Source organism: Arvicanthis niloticus, chromosome 3 (genome assembly GCF_011762505.2).
Source record: "Arvicanthis niloticus isolate mArvNil1 chromosome 3, mArvNil1.pat.X, whole genome shotgun sequence".
NCBI classification, from domain to species: domain Eukaryota; kingdom Metazoa; phylum Chordata; class Mammalia; order Rodentia; family Muridae; genus Arvicanthis; species Arvicanthis niloticus.
The window spans coordinates 46,055,732-46,074,470 of NC_047660.1; positions in this window are offsets into that span (position 1 = coordinate 46,055,732).

Consider the following 18,739-nt stretch of genomic DNA (forward strand, 5'->3'; position numbering starts at 1 on the left):
AATGCTTTCAAACTATGTAATAGATAAAGGATATTTATCCAGACATGTGAATAGAAATCAGTAGCCACATTTTAAGCCCAAAAGGAAAACAAAGACATGTTAAAAGAGCTTTAAAAAAGAAACACACACAGATACACACACGCTCACACACACACACACAAACACACACACAAGTACTCAATACACCATTCATCTAGGATAACATACTAGTAAAACAGAAACACATACCTGTTAAAAAAGAAGAGATAAAAGGCTGACTATCCTAGTTAGGGTTATAATTGCTATGAAGAAACACTATGACCAAAAGCATCTTAAGGAGGAAGGGTTTATTTAACTTACACTTCCAACTCGTGGTCTATCACTGAAGGAAGTCCTTACCTAAGGAGAAGAGTGATATGGAAGAGTGAAGAATATACCCCTATCTTGACTGTAATGTTGACTTCAGGGGAAGGTCTCGATTTCTCTTTCTCTCTCTCTCTCTCTCTCTCTCTCTCTCTCTCTCTCTTTCTCTCTCTCTCTTCTCTCTCTCTCGCCCCTGTGTGTGTGTATTATCTTAATATACTGTTACTTTTAATATTTGAAATTTATTTTGTGAACTATACTAATTTAGAGGAATAGTTTATATATCACTAGAGTTTAAGACTTACCTTGAATGAGTTAAACATACTCTACCAAAATAGCTTTCTATAGATACAGAAATAAATGCCCAACTTCATACTTTTCTTCAGGAATAAAACAGGTAGCACATTTAAAATGGTGTTCCTAGAAAACAGTGCTCAAAACCATGCTTGAGTCTAAGAAGTCTATGGAATTTGAAGTAACCACCCTTCTCCTAGGAACTGACTTTATTGATAAAGCTTGGAAGAGATTCATGCTGTGAGCTACTTGCCATCAGCTGTAACTGCCACTGTCGGATTAGTGAGACTTCACACAGTCCCAATTGCTGTTCTCAGAGGCACACTGGGAGTGAGAAATTCAGAGTGGAACTTGCTGGCTATCCCCTTAAAGGACCATTTGGCCCTTTCCAGACAAAGTAGCTGCTTTCACAAAATGGATCTTTCTTGGATTGTTCTGGAAGGATATCAAGGTCACGTCAGGCCTCCGCATTATCCTCCCTGGCACACTAGCACAGGGTTGTGCCAGGCCTCCCCGTTATCCTTTCAACAACCCCAACTTCCCAGACATACCAAGTAGCCTAGTCTATGACTCCACAGAAGTCTAACCCTGAGAATAAAGGCCAGCGACTCTCTCCAGTATTCTTATGATGCATGTGAACATCTCTACCCTTCGAATTTTATGCCTATAAATCAGCTTGGCGAGGACACCATGAGATGGAATTCCCCAAGCAGCCCTGCTAAAAGCAGAATGAACAAAAAGGACTCCTGTTTAAAATGTGTTGTTAAGGAACATTGCCATTTTCTGTACAACTCAATCCTTCCACGATCCATCTAAGGAAATGCAGAGCTCAGCACATGGCACCCTCGCCTACACCTCTCCTCCATGAATACTTCACTTTCATATCTAATCTGTCTGTTTTTGCATCTACTGCAAACTCGGGCACAGAAAGTAAGTGGAAATATTCTATCATGCCACCATTCTATCATGTTACTGCACAATAACATGGCTATGCAAAAAAGCTAGAACGATCCCTGACTAGGGGCGGAGAAAGTAGTGATCTGCTGTCCCCTCCTCCCAATGAAAACAGAGTATATGAAAATTCTTATATAAAATTCTAAATACAACCTCAGTCTTGGGGTTCTGGGACCCTAGTTTAAGAAACACTGATTTTCAATAATCACTTATTACTTATTTTAGTAAGTGTAAAGCTTAAAACTGGTTGTGGATGGAATACCTCTTAATTTGATTTTTAGGTGACATCATGTATCACACGCCATCAGTAAGACCTGTCTGAGCATCCCTGACACCTACTTTAATCCTAGAAAGATAACATCCATCTCAACTGGTGTTCACTCAGATGTTCTTTGAATTCTACATTGAAAGCATTGTGTTGGATTTTGCCCTGTGTGGTACATGTACACCCTAATTCCAGCTTTCTGGTTCATCTCTGGTATGGCTATGTAGAGGTGTTTGTTTGTTTGTTTGTTTGTTTGTTGAATTACAGTCTTAAAATGTATCTCAAGCTAGCTTTGAACTCCTATCTCAACCCCCAGTGAATATCTACAGGCATAGATCATGGGGTGATTTTTTTTAAGAATCCACGATGGCCTTCAGACCATCAGCTGCATTCACATTAGAGATGTAGGTTATGAGGTCTGGAAATCAATTGGCCAATATGCACCAAGGTGAATTGTGATTGCCAACCCCACAAGGAGGGAAGAGGAAATAGTGCCCTCAAATAGACAGTGAGGGAATGTTTGTAAACACAGCTGAGCATTCTTAATGTATATCTGCTATCTCTCTAAAACTTCTCCAACAAGCACCAACATGATACGTGACAAACCTGAGTGTTGCACCACAGTCCAAAAACAGAGTCCTGTGAGGCGAATTCTGAGTGCTTGTGAGACCACTCCAAGAAATAACTCTTGTGACCCCAGTTTCTTCAAAACATGAATTGTTCTTGGCTTTCATGCCTCTCCCAGGAGTAGTGGATAGGAGTGAGTTTATTTCAGATTATTTATTAAGGCTGGTTATTGTTATTTGTTTTTACATGTCTCTATAGAAAAACATGGTTCTTTTCCCACGTATTGCCAAGAACACTTCCACTCAACTCGCTAAACTTGGAGAGGTAGAACTGGTGCAGGTTGGGAGCCTTCACCCCCACATTCTAGTCTCTTTGGAACACAAAGATACTCTTCGGGCTACAGAAAGAAAAACCTGGACAGCAACCCAACCACAAAGCCCTCCACCTACATACAATCTTTCCAGCTTGCAAAGTGTGCTGGGACAGTAGTGGCACAGAACCTGTGGAAGTGTGTGCAGCTAATGTCTGATTTAACTTCAGACCAACTCCAAAAACCCCTATTTAACCACGGGATAAGCCAGGATGTTCACTTCCATTATGCTCAGGAAAAAAATGGCTGTGGGTTTCAGTAAGTACATAGTGCTGTCTGACGTAGCGGACAGTCACACAGCCCAGAGCACTCTTTGCTTCCCTTTGCTTATCAATAGTCCGGGTGTTACTCATTGGATGGTTGGCTCATAGTGCTAAACGAATTACTGTGCTCGGTGATTTAGAACTGTATATTAATTTTAAGCATCTTATTGATATGTACAATCACATTAATCCTAATTATGGAAAGAAGTGTTATCTCTTCTTTTCATTTTTAGAGATAAGGAAAGAGCTTTACAGGGACTTGATGACTTGCCTATACTTACTTTCATGTGATTTTGACCAGGACTCTCAACAAAACTCAAAACATATACAAAAACACAGAGGTGGGAAAGGAGGGGGAAAAGGGGGGAAAGAGGGAGAGGGGAAAGATTTGTTAGAAGGAATTGACAGACTGGCAAGTCTAACTCTACAGACAAGCAAACTGAGACCCAAGAGAGCCAATGGCATGAATTCAATCCCAAGTCCAGCAGGTAAAGAACTTCATTGTGCTTGGGTAAGGATAGATTTTGCTGTTATTGTTGTTCTGATTAATGAGGCTAGCCTATTTTATTCAGGAAAAAAATACCAATTAAAATGTTAATTGGGTCCCCAAACTCTTTCACAAACATGTGGAATACTGCTTGACCAAATACCTGAGCACCCTCTGGCCCAGTCAATTGCTGTATGAGTGGTCAAAGTTAACAAGTGGTGAGCCTTTCAAATGTTTCTTGAATCTGATATCTACCCAGAGTTTCGAGGGGCCTAGTGATACACACAGAGCCTGATTCTTAGAAAGACAATCCTTTCATCTAGTAAACAGATTTTTCTCCCTCAATTCTTTGTTCTTTAGAAAGCATAGAATGAAGGAGAAATGTGCCCAAGACTTTCTCTCATTAAATTACAGCCAACTCATAGGTCAGTGTCTTGGACATTTGTGAATCCAATGGGCCATGTTAGTACTGTCATCTTATCTGTCCCTCCTTCCAGTAGACTTATGTACAGAGGACCTGGAGGAGCTGCTGCTTGCCATAAAATGCCTCAAATATCCCACAACATTCCTGGTCCTTAAATGCCACATAAAATACGAGCAAAGTAGTAATTCAAGGCCCATAAAACAGTTTAGTGGGTAATGTGTTTCCCACCAAGCCTGACAAACTGAGTTCAGTTCGGAAACCTGCAAGATGAAGGGAGAAAATAGTCTTTGCAGGTTGTCCTCCAGACCCCACACATATGTTATATGTTATGGCACGTGCCCTTGTGCGCATTCCACACACACAAACACACACACACAAATGAATAAATGTAAAAATATTTGAAGTAGTAATTTGGTTCATTCTCAGAAGCAGCAAGTTTATTTCAATGTCCATATTCCAGACTAAAAGGTCACATCTTTGTCTTCATCATTGCCTGATAACACCAAAAACTCCCTAAATTGAGTGTGTTTTAAAAAACTACAGATTTCAATGGTTCATAGGTTACTGGGACCAGGGTGGGTCAGCAAGAATCTCTCATTAGCATTTACTCCTGTAAATTGATACTTCCTTCTTGAGCCAAGCAGCATTTCACATACCCAACAGTGCCTGAAATAAATTACGTTATTTCTGTGGTAAGCAAGGGAGAAATTAGGAAATTGTTAAATTTTGCAACAGAATAAGCTCCAATCAGAAGCAAATCACATCCAACAGAAACTTGTGCTTATGTAAGACAATGTACCATTGCTCTTCTTAAATCTCACATCTCGTGGAAAAGGAGAATGTTGTCCAATCTGCTTTTATTTAAAAATAAACATTTCAAAAATATAGTTGGTTCAGAATCAACTAACATTACTAAACACCAGCAACTTCATTTTTTAAGTGCAAAGATTAATACATATCACCTAATTCATTCTTTAAATCATAAACTTGACTATGTGAAAATACAATTTCTATGACTGAAAAAGAAAGAATGTGCTTAGAATGCACCTAATTTGAGATGTTTCCTATTATTACATTATTAATACTATCTCAACCCATTTTAAGATAATTTTTCTAAAAGATTAATGTACCATGAAAACTGCTATGAGAGAACTGAATTCAGTAAACACATACTGACAATTCACCTAAAAGCCAATCACTAAGAAGGAACCAAACTACTACTTCAATAAGCAAATGGGCTCTACCTTCTAGCAGTTCCTGACTGAACAAAGAAAATATAAGGTGTACTCCAGTAATCATGGCAGTAGACAAATGTGGGCAAGAGTTGAGATCCCCCATTTGGGAACCCCTCAAATAGAACTGGAGGATGAAGATTGCTTCTGTTTTTATAATTTCCCCAAACTGATCGAGAACACAGCGCAGCAAATGCTGAGGGAAATTGTGATTCAGATTTACTAAAGACACACTGAGTTTGTGCACAGGGTGACTTAGATTATGGCATAAAAATTTCACTGCCTTTGTGCTATGGCTGCATTTTGGGTTATGCATCACTGTTCCGGTACTCCACTAAATTGTCCATGATCCATACTCAAAATGGTTACTGAAAATGTTTTCCACATAACTCGTCAAGTTTTATTTATCATTAATTAGCAAATGGGGGAGGCTATGACACAAGTCATCTGTTCACTGTTAGGATAAACACATATAATTCTAGAGTTAGTTGATCCGCATCAGAGCTAAACATTAGTACTATGTCCAGCCTTCCTTATCCCATAGGCCAAGAGCTATATGTGCTAAGGACTTCTAAATTCATATAAGGGAAATAATAAGGAGAGTTCATGGTATAGATTACATTTGGGATGGGATGGAAAAGACAGAATGGATTTTGGTTAAGAGAAGGTGGAGGAGGGATTGCTAGGCATGGAGAGAAGAGTCATGGTACCCAGAATGCACCTAATTATATTTGATCTCAGAAGCTAAGCTTGACCAAGACTGGTCAGCATTTGTATAGGAGAGTGAATTATGAGTGGGTTAATTTTCAGTACGGCTCCCTCCTTTCAGAGCATCACAACTTCCATAAGGCTCTTCTCTACCTGCAGCTCTACCATGCAGCATGTAGGGAAAGCAATGCCGTTTCCATTACTCCATCATTGTCATCATTATCACCACCGTCTCTACCATCCCCACAAGAGACTCCAGAGTCATCACAAGTGTTCTTCACAGAGCTTGTCACAAGTGCTCTTCCCTTTCCTCCATCCAAGGATGGAGTTTGTCCTGACCAACCATTAGTCTTATGAGTTTACACATAACACACACACACACACACACACACACACACACACACACACGTGCATTCAGTCAGTACATTTAATGATCCTCATTTTCCAATGCTCTGCTCTTGGGCTAAAGTTTTCAACATGAATTAACTGTTAATTTTTTGTTTTAAGGACCATCTCATCCCTGGTCTATGATAAGGGGAGAGTCTGCTAACTGATAGAATAAGAAGAACTCATGGGGAAAAACTACTTACTACATTAAAATATCATCCAACTCAATGCAACAGATGAGGTGGTAGTCACTGCAGATTTATAGAACATAATAATGATTTTCACAGAGCACAGACCAGGGAGGCATGGAAGGGCAGAAAGTGAAATAAAGGGAGTGACTACGTCACTTAACAGGGGGCAGTTAGGATGAGAAGCAAGATAAATGCATGAGAATCCAAAAGGACAGTCATGGATTAAATGAACATAAGGAGGAAAAAGATAAAAACTAACAGGAGGCTATAACAATCGTAACTCCCTTTCTGAAAAAGAAACAATCAAGAAGTAAAGAAGCTTATTTATTAGTGAAAATGAGATGTGTTTCATCTTTACCCACTTAAAGATGACATGACCAAAATCATGACCCAGAAGAAAGGTACACTGGGTATGTCAAATCCTTCACGAATGTCATCTATGTGAATTATCAGTAAGTTATGTCATAACAAACTAGCACTATAGCAAGACATCTATAGTTGCAGGAAATGGTTGCCTGTTTGTGATGATGGAAAGAACACATAAGATGGAAAGAAACTGAGAAAGTGACAAGCAGAGACTGGAGAGATGAGAAATTTATTTAATAAGGATGATGGCCACCATCTCTCACTGTCTGCGTCAAGAACCCAAGTCTTCCCAGAGACCCCAGAGACATGAAGGTGACTGGAGTAATTCTCAGCACAGACATCAGCATGATACTAGCATGTGGTAATACTATGTAAGAGATTTATCCTGAAAATAGGGTATGTGGTTCCTCTTTGGGGTAAACAGTATCAATAGAAAGAGAGAGATGAGGTCAAAATCAGATTCACAAAGAATGACACACGAGAGAGATAAAAGCACACCCAACACATCTGTAACTTCTTTGGGTGTTGGTAAAATTGGGTTCAACTTCATGGTGCCTGTATCCCTGCAGATTCAGCTAACTGTCTGTTTTTTCTCTTTTCCTCCAATCCCTCCAGGTATGTTTTCTCAGTTTTCATACTGGGGCTAAGAATGTCCACCCTAATTGTTAAAAGAACAATAAAGCAGATCAGGAAATGACCCGGATGACTGTCTGTCACAGAAAGAATGTACAGCTATAGCACTTCACTGAGACTCTATCTAACTGAAAATTATATATAACCTATATAAAATTAGCACAAGGCATTAAGAAAGGACCTGTCAATGTGAAGATTGGAGAGGTAGTCATCAGCACTCATATTTGGCTTCTTACACAGCAGAGGAAAGAAAAGCAGCCTCACTCGGAGCCTTGCTAAGGAAAAGGTTGGTAGAGTGACAACTGAAAGGTGTACTTAGGTGAGAGGCAGTGAGTATGCAGTTCTTCCATGACCTCCAGTCAAATCTTCAAGGTCCCTCAATAAGTCTAACACTGTAAGTAGACAGTCTTCCTCTAAAGCAGATTCCTGGCAAAAAAAAAAAAAAAAAAAAAAAAAAAAAAGTGGTATGATAATCTGACCTGTTTACCCTAAAAAGAGAAAACTATTCAATTTGAAGACTATATTATTGGTAGCTATCGTGAGCATTTTATTGGGAAATATGGGGATGAATATAACATAACATAACAACATAACATAGCATGGAATCCTCCCCTGGGCAAGGATTCAACTAATGGTCATATTGCCTCTACTCAGCTTAGTGACCTTTAATCAGTCATATAACTACTTTGGTCTTCAAGGGTTTATACTTATATTCAGACATTTAAAAATATAAACATTTGTTCTTTATAACAATACAGATGGACCTGAAAGATTTCTGTTAACCAAAATGAGCAAGACACAGAGAGATAAACGCTACTATCTTATGTTCTGAATATGAAATACTCCCCCTCCACACACACACACACACACACACACACACAGGCTCAGATGTTCTACAGCTGTTATCCAGCATGGGCCAAGCTTCTAGAGACTTTAATGGGTATGATCTAGCCATGAGAAGTGTGTCACAGAGGTATAACCTCAGGGATATAGTATCCTGAACTCTTTCTTCCATAATCTCTGATTTCTGTTCATCATGAAGTAAACAGCTTTTCTACCACATGCTCTGGCCACCACAATGTTCTGCCCAAGCACCTTGGACAACTGATGATGGAGTGAGACCTTTGAGACCATGAGCCACAACATTATTTTCTTCCCTGAGTTTTTTGACAAGTATTTTTTTCATTGCGGTGTAAAAAGCGACTAAAGACAACTGTAGGATCTCACCCATTGTGGATCTAAAATGAATTTGCTTAATAGAAGTAGATGACAGAACAGCTGTTTCCAGAGACTTCACATGGAAAGAGGGAGGGGAAAAGAGGGGAAGGGGGAAAGGGAAGGAGAAGGAGAAGGAAGGGGAGAGAAAGATAGGGGAAGGCAGGGAAGGAGGGAAAGTTTCATAAGCAGGTACAAAAGTAAAAACATATAGTCACTATAGTTACTAACAATTCTTCAAATTGAATAGAAGAGATGAGTTTCTTTTTGTCATAGATCATCTCAAATGTTAAATATACTATGAAAATTATTTAGAAAATAGTTACTTTTAAAGATACAAACACATGCCTCCTTCTTGGCTCATTAGGCTCGTTGTGGTGTGCTCCTTCAGAGTCCTTAATCATGTTGTGGGTAATGAATCCTTTCAACAGCCTTCTACAGCAGGATGAACTAATCAAACTATATACATTTATTCAAGCCCATGAAAAACAATGCAGCATATTATAATGTTATTAAAGTACAAATTCCAAAATGTTTGAGTGTGATGTGAAGATATAAGTAACTCCTTAAAATGTATGAAAAATAAGAATTAGTGGCAGATCTGGTAACAACATAATTTCATATTGACTTTAAGTATTTCTACTGGAATATAATATTTAATATTTATTTTTGAATTTTCCAAAGTTCTTACTGTTATGGGTTTCTTGTTTTATTTCATAGTAATCAAGAAAGATATTTGATATGATGTTAATCTTAATGATTAATGATTAGAGTGTGGTGGAAAAGTCTCTCTAGTGTGTGCAGATCCAAAATAATAAATATAATATAATATTATAATAAAACCCTTGTACATAAGGCTCAAGGACCATTATGGAAAGAGTGGAAAGATTGTAAGAAGTAGAAGACATGGAAGACAGCTGTGAAACAGTGTCTCCTGGACATAACAGGGATGCTACACCCATCAACTCCCAACAGTATAGTTGCCTGCAAAGTACCTGCACAAGAACACACCAGCCAACATTCCAGATGGATAGAGGAAAGACACACAAGAACCCAGGCCTACTTGAAGAGCTACAGGAAGCAAGGGGGATGTGTCCCCTAACGGATTCCATACCGAGATGGTCAGCCCTGTACCCAAGTGTGTATGAGCAGCACTAAACTGAACTCCATAGGATATGTTGACCTGAACTTTAATCGTTAGAATTCATGTTTTTAAAAAATACAGGAAGGGTGTTGAAGACCTTTTAATCCAAGTGATAGTGAGTACTGTTTTTCAATGACCGAAATTATCTTTCTGTTACTAATTGTCTACTCCTCGCTCCTATCATAGAGTGCTTCAGTGACCACTGCATCCTGTTCTTGCTGGCTCTTTGTCATCTATTTTACTAACAAAAGAGGTAAGTGAAACTATCTTTCACGAAACACTGAAACTTTTGAGAGAACTGGAGAGGTATATCATATGCAGACACCAAAAATAATGTGTATTGGTGACTGTCTCTATTTCTCAAGGAAAGTAACCTAGAAGCTGTGTGTGATTCTATAGCGTTCCACCGGTGCCACTCTCTACATTCCTACCCCTAAAATCATGACCAAAGCAGAAGCGCCAAAGCAGTGCAGAGTCTGAAGGATGGGTATGTCACTGTCTTGCTCTTCAGGCAAAGTGTAAGTAGCATCTTTACTTTCTGTTCTATATGATAGACACGGGGGCTACCCCAGCATAGAAATGTTTTCAGTAGCTACATCTGCCTCTTAAGATTTTTTTTTTTAATTTTGCTTTGTTTTCTTCCTTTCTTGACATATAGCTCAGGTTGGCCTGGAACTTATAATCCTCCTCCTTTTCCTAAAAACACTTGCCTCTATTTTCATTTCCTGCCTAAGTGTTCACACTAAGGACTTCTAATAGCTATTAACTCTTTTGATCTCATTCAGGTGTCTGATGACAGCTATTGTTCTTCCTTTAAGAGAGAAAGTCTGGGTCTGTCTCTTCTCTCAGGTAAGCTGTCTCTGAGAGCTAACAAAGTACATGCTGCAGTATGAGTAGGAAGAAAAGAGATTTTTGAATGGTAATATTAAATATCATTCAATCTAAAACATGATAATAAAACCTATTTACCCAATTCACTGTGTATTAATACCCAATGACACTTTGTCCAGAAAAGCCTCAAAGCAAATGTCACAATTATTAACAAAGTCTGAGGGGAAAAAATTGTTGTTCTTTTGTACCCTACAGTAGAGGTCAGTGACAGGAGACTCTGATACCTTCAGAGGACCCTGAGAAACAGCAGACCTGGGTATGAGTGGTGGCAACCTGAAAGGTGGGGCTCACTAACAAAGGTGGGGGTATACTAACAAAGGGGTCAGAGCAACATCACCTCAGCCACTGCAACGCTCTGGGGCTTTGACCAGCTGACCTGTTCTTGATTTATGGAGAGTCATTGCAAGTCAGTAAAATAGAGAACTTAACCTTCCTCTTGGTGGCTGATAGACCCAATGCACTCTGATTAAGAGCACATCAATCCCATGGCTGTCCTCCAACAACCAGCAGGCAATGCTGTGCTGCCTCGAAAGAGTACATTTCTTCCATCCATCCTAGGGACCGCTATTATTCATCAAAAGATGATGCACAAATTATTTTTTGGCTTGCTATGCAAACAACAAACTTGTATCATTTACAACAAAGAGAGACTTTTAATTGTGTGATGGAAGTGCAATAAGTATCTCGAGAGATTCAGCCTTTGCTAAATAACAACCCTCTAGGATCCTACAGAGATGCATGTCTCACCTGAGTAGAACACTGTTTATTGGCTCCCTAAACTACCTACAAGCCTTCTAGTGCAAAGAACTCAGGTTTTCTGGATCTCTCCTGGATTTGACTACAACTCACAAGCTCAGCCATCTATTAGTTTTGTGTTACCCTCCCTTCTTCTGAGCAGCTCTGATAATTTTACCTCATCACGGGGATTAAAAATGTCCCCCCACTTTCTTTGACAAGTGTCTGGGCAGTACTTAGGTGAAATCCAGGGCCTCCCACATGTTAGGCAAGTGCTTTACCCCTGAGCTATATTCCCAGCCTAATACTTAGATTTTTAGTCAATTGTCTTTTGTCTCCAGCAACTCTCTACTTGAGCCAAACTGTGCTGTGAAGCCACAGGGCGTTTCCAGGCATTTACACCAAAGCAAAGAATGCTGTGTGTTCCCATGATTGGGAAATGATTAAAAATAGTAAGATCTGAAGATACTGGGGGCTTTCCCTTCAATGCTGCTTTGAAGAGAACTTTCATTGCACCAGCTGCAGCTTAGGGAACTACCACTCCCAAGCAACCAGCATCCAGATCAAGCAGATCCACATAGTACCTTCCTGACAGGCAACGTCCTCGAGGTGACCTGTTGGCAAGAGCACGGATCCCTGAGAGCAGCCTGCCTCACTGTGAGACTGTTCTGCACTGTGATTTTTAAAAGGAAACATATTTGCTTTAAATGTCTGTGATCTCACAGACATTTAAAAGCTCTGGGCTCCTCCACTCTGCCCCTACCATTTGTCAGGACATCTTCATTCCATCCTTAGTTTTCCTGGAGCATCCCACAGCAAGACCATGATCTCTTAGGCTTTCGGAAGGCTCTGTCTGCCTTCAAATTGCTCTTCGTTACCGGTGGTAAAGACCATGGAGACTCATTTTCATCTTACATGGCTCCCGTCCCTTCTTTCTAGACAAAGGAATTGACTTTGTTGGTCAATTTGTCTGACTTAGTGTTTCATGTTCACCTCTCCCGATTTCTCTCCACATCCAAGTCTCCTGCCTCCTCTCCTCCACCTGTCTTTACCTCTGACCACTGAGGACATAAAATCAGGAACAGCACAGAAGAATGCTTATGTCCTAGGGTGGGAGTTCTTCAGCTCAGGATCAAATTGTATTGTCATCTAACCTCTAGCCAAGACTTCATTACCAATTACTAATCATTTTGAAGACTCGTCAAATAATAAATACTTCGGATATTCATACCAAAAGAAGGGGACAAGGGAAGGAAATGTTTTGAATCAGATTTCCCTTTGCTACTTAGCCCAGTTAAAGGAAGGGTAAGCATCCCTCTACCACGTTTTAAAAATTAACCACGACAAATTCAAGTTTCAAACTAATGTGGGATCCATGATTTGATAATGTAATTGGCTATTAGTCTCTCCATTTTCTAAGTGTTAGGACAATTTTTACCCATGGAATCAGATTCATTTGACAGCTTTTTAATGGATTTTTAAAAATTGGATATTTTTATTTACAATACAAATGCCATCCCCTTTCTCCATTTCCCCTCCCTAGAAACCCTTATCCCATCCCCCTCCTCCTTTATGCTTTTATATCATTTTAATTACATGCATGTATTAAGGTCAGTTCTAGGTTGAGTGTCTAGCAATACAATAGATGCAAATAGTCAAGGAAAAAGCAAGACAATAAACACAAATAGTCAAAGAACAAGCAAGGCATTAAACCCAATTCTGTGAACACTCCCATGATCACTGTTTCTAAGGGCTTATCAGGATGACCAAAATATCTAAGCCTACTTCCCTGTCCTAGCCTAAGGTCATTTCCATGTCTGAATCCTACTTCCTTGTTCTAGTCTAAAATTTAGAATCCTGTCTGAAATTACTTCTTTGTTCTAGCCTAAGATTTAGATTCCTACCTGAAATCATTTCTTTGTTCTAGCCTAATATTTAGATGCCTGGAATTATTTCTTTGTTCTAGCCAAAGATTTAGATTCCTACCTGAAATTAGTTCTTTGTTCTAGCCTAATGTCCAATTCCTGCCTGAAGCCAGTTCCTTGTCCTTCACCAATGTCATATTCCTTCCAAGCAGCCCATTTCCTTGTCTTTGGCCCATGTCAGATTCTTGCCAAGCAGCCCCAAAGGCTCTCACTCTCCCCCTTTTTTATTTCATTAACAAGACTGAGCCTGTCTTAGGTCATTCTGACAAGAATTCCTTCCTTACCCATCATGGAATATGCATTATCAAAAGCAATGCACTTATGTCTTAGGTTAGTAAAGCTCTGTGAAGAATCTTACCCATCCTTGTCTTGTCAGCCTGTTAATTTAATAACTCTGTCTGGGGGTCCATTTTCAGGTTCAAGCCATGTACTTTGGCTGCCAAGATGTTGATGTTGTTAAAGAAAAGCTTTGACACAATGGACAGGAATAAAAGTATTCCCAGGACAAAAAGGGCTAGCATGATCAAGCAATATATGCCATTTTTGAAGCTTGACCAAAACAGAAATACTGACCTCAGGCCATGGGTAATTTTATCTGCAGTATCTACCACATCAATGCTCAGCAGAGCAGCATTCTTAAAACTCATAAGCTCCCTATGTATCATTAAAACTTCCAGAGAGGTGTTAGAATTATGCCAAATACACTAAAAGTGTCATTAAACTTCTTCCTAATTATAATGACTACCACTGTAAACGGTAGAACTAACATGAATCCAATTGTATTTGGCATGACACTCAAGATGGCTCCTTACCCTTAAATTTTGAATCTCCTTCCAGTAATTTGAATAGGATAAAGAGCATCAATCTGTTCATCAAAATGGCTATCTAAATCCTCTTGTATATTCAACATATTAGTAACATTTTTTTGCTAAGATTACCAAAAGTAGCTATCTTTACTTCTTGTGTCACAGCAATTGCAGAAGCAGTGGTGCTAGCAATTAATGTAATTAAAGCTGTCATACCACCTTAACGTTAGCTTCTTCTTTCCCTTTAGTTGAGTATATTCCATAGGAAGGGTTTCTGCCTGAGTGTCAACCTAACCTCAGGAAATGGAAAAAGCTTATAAGCTCCAAGTCAACTATTCATTATTATAAGTACACCTAATTGTGACATGGAGGTGTTGCCCTTTGCGTGAGGCCATCTGGGATCTCTGAGAGGTACAGCTCATCTCCATTCACAATGGAAGAAAGCCTTCTCACAGGGGCTTCACCCCAGATAGTGGGTATAAATCAGCTTAGAAAGCAAGTTAGATATAGTGCAGCTTCAAAGAGACAGACAACATCCTTGTCTGTCCTTCTGTCTGGCCAATGAGAGATAGGTTTCAGTCTAACTGTGAAAATGTTACTTCTTCAGGACAAAGACACATACTCTAGTACACATACTCAGTTTGACTGAGAACCCCTAGAAAGCCTGCAAGTTCACTGCAGAGAAGAAACAAAAGACATTTTTCATAATTGATTGTACAAGTGACCAACATTTAGAGAAGATAAAGAGAGGAGATTTAATATGGGATTTTAATGCATCTTGTCTTAATCTCTTGTTTTCACCTCAATTCTACCTTTACCCTTAGCACTCCAACTCATAGCATTTGGCAAATTCAACAAGGACCTCCATGTAAATTAATCTCAATGGTTGCTCATTATCACCACCCCTCAGCAACACTGGTCACTGCTACCCAGGCCCTCCATCCCATAGTACTCTCTATGGATCTGTAACATGGGATTATTCTTCCTGCTAGGTCTGTCATGTAAATGCTGGAGTTTCTCAAGACTCAGTTTTCTATCTTTCTCTTTTTCTTTGTTCTATCTTAATAGATTTTTTTATCTTCAATTATGATCTCATTAAACATATAAGGGCTCCTCAAGTTTTTCTAGGCCTCAGAGTGCCACTTGCCATTTGTTTATGAGACTGAATCTGGTGGAGAACACTTTGCCGTCCACCAGAAAGATGGCCTATATGGGTTGGGCTCCCTAATGAGCCTCTCCTTGCTCTGCCACCAGACAATGATGTATATGGTCTTGTCTTTGCAAACTGAGCATCAGAGATGGCCATTATGATTCTGGGTGATGTAATAGATGAAGTCAGAGCACAAGCTGTCCAGTCACCTGTGTTCCAGACAAGCACTACATTGTCACAACCTGCACTGAGCAGCATATTTTGGGCTGTGGGGTACCAGGCAGTTATGTTCATATGCATGGTGTGTCCTTTGAATACCACTACCAGCTCTGTCAGACAGGAAGTCAGCTCATCCTCTGGCATCTGCCACACCTCTAAGACACTGGGTATGACTTCATCATTATGGAGACACCAGTCAGTGTCCAGACAGGTCCTATGTATTCCTACACACCAGACACCACAAATCCCCATTCACCTCATCCTGGCACTGGCTTCCATAATCACTGCCAGAAACTTGGGGTTGGCTGTGAAGAATGGATTGTCTCTGATAACATGAACACTCAAATGTCCTCATAAGACATAATTCTTCTACTTGCTGAAATTTGCTCTGATGCAGTACTTGGGAAGAATTTAAAGAACCTGGCTCATTTGGAGTGTTGGGGCTGCAGTGACAACCTCCCAAAGCTTTAGATCCCAGCCTCTGGGAAACAGGTACCATATACAGTTATATAGTTATATACATACATACATACATACATACATATGTATTATATACAATGCATTGTGTATATATGTACATATACATTAGACATATTCTAGTATATTCTAGTATATTCTAATATATATATATATATATATATATATATATATATATATATATATATTAGAGAGAGAAGGAGAGAGAGCAAATGTATGTGTGTGTGTGTGTATGCTCATATATATTTGTTTGTTGTTCTTTTGAGACAGGGTTTCACTATGACACCTGGCTGGACTGGAACTGTATAGACCAGGTTGACCTCCTGCTGCCACTTGCCAAGTGCTGCAACTTAATGCTGCCTTAAAACACTAACTAGTAACTCTAAGGGAGTAAGAGCAGAGGTTCTTTGTCCATGATGTATCCCTGACCCTTAGTACATAGTAGGTCCTTGTACATAGTGGGTGTTCAGCAACTATTGTTGACTAAATAGATAAACTGACAACCTACAATTGCTTCCCCTCCCATCACCTGATAATTTATCACACACTCTTGAGTTAAGTCTCTTCTGTTGTGAAATGATAGATCAGAGAGGATGGAACAGAGAAAAGAGATAATGGGTGTCTAAATGTAAGTTGTGTTATTAAGACAGAATTAAAACCATCCAGAAGGAAGTTACTCAAGGAAAAAGGCACCCTGCCACAATCTGACCAGTGAGCAGTGTGACATTTCTATAGGATAATTGGTTGTCACATTGTTTCTCTAAAATTATAAAACTGAGCCCTGAAGGAATCAATTATCCATGATAGGGTCATGAAACCTAATCGTTAACATGCTGAGACCTTTTCTAAACATTCTAATCAAATAGCCCTGTGCTTTGTATATCTACCTGAACACTGGATCCACTTGGAAGATTTCATTTTAAAATACAGTTAACTCCCTGACATTTAACTCAGACACCTTGGATTTGGGGTCTGAAAATCTAGGCCTGGGAAGGACAGGTATAATAGGAGCTACACTATCTTGCTGTTCACAAAAGTAAGAAAAGGTTACCATCCCTCTTCCTGACACAATCATACATGGGGCCATGTAAAAAAGACACAGGCACTAGCCTGAAGGGGCTCCAACTGGACAAGTTGAGATATTTTGAACATTAACATAGGTACCAGTCTTAGATTACTTTTCATTGAATAAGATATGACTCTGTGTTCCCATAGTGTCATACAGAAAGAAAGTAAAAAGAAGATAGATATGACAACCTATTGTGGTGCTTGTACATGCCTAAGTACACAGAGCTTGATCAGCTGATGATGGTGGATGTTAAATTTAAGTTGAAACAGTGAGTTATGTACACAGTTTCTTCCATTGTTAATTCTTTGAGCTATCACACAAAACGATGAATTTCTGTGTGGAATTTTCCACACATGTCATTATACTTTGTTCTAATTTGTCCCCCCATGACCAAGGTCCTCCTCTAAAGCTCCCTGCCCTCTTCTGGTTGGTTTCCTCCCTCCCTCCAGATAGTTCCCTGGATGCACACTTATGCTTTTGTCTCATGTATATACTCCAATACTCTCCTTCTCCCTTCTCCTATAGAATATCTTCCTTTCCCCTCATGATTACCTTTCCAGCATGAGCATGCACACAAACACACATACTTAATTTTAACTCTAAGTTCCAACCTATAAGAGAGCACACCATTTATTTTATTTAACATAGTGATTTCCAGGCCCTTCTTTTCTTTCTTTCTTTCTTTCTTTTTTTTTTTTTTTTTGCAAATTTAATGGTTTCATTTGATTTTATAGCTGAGTGAAATATTTCATTGCATACATGCATCAAGTTTTCTTTATTCACTTTATTTTTTTTATTAATTAAAATATTTAATTAAGAATCATTGTAAGGAATAGATAACAACATCATGTAATTTAAGCCAATTGTCAGTTCAAACTTTAAGAAAAAAAAGAAAGAAGAAAGATGCCACAAACAGATCAATTCCAGAGTGTAGATACTAGTATAGGACAACAACTTTTGTTTTAATATCATTAAACTAATTTTTTTTTTGTCATTTAAGACATTTATTTTTTTTTATGTTCCTTTTTTTTTATTAGATCTTTCATTTACACTTCAGATACCATCCTGTTTCCCCATTCCCCCCCCCTTAGAAAACCCCTATCCCATGCCCCCTTTTCATTTTGCATTTATACATTTTTTTAAGAAATGTTAATCATAGGCTTTATAAGTTTGGTATTGTTCAATCAGAGGTGTAACCCACTACCCAACCTAGATATATCAACTATCTTTGACTGGTGGAGATACATAAACATCTGCTTCCCTGTCTCCCCCCTCTATCTCTCTTTCATCACCTAGCTTCTCCTCTCCTTCTTCTTCTCCTCTTCTTACTCCTTTTCTTCCTCTCAGTACTCCTCCCACCTTAGCTCCTCCTACACATCACCCTTCCTGTTAAAAGGAAACTTTTCTCTCAAAATACAATTAGAGCATAATTATGCCTATTTGTACCAGTGAGGTACAAGATAGTCCTAATACCCAGTCCATCCTTTTGTTGACTAACCAGCACCTCTGTCATCTATCCTAACTAAAACACTTAGTTCTGAACCTGGCTTTTTCCTTGGCTTTAGGATGAATGTCAGCTGATGACCATACACTCAGATCTTTTCTCTCAAAGTAAATAGCTATAA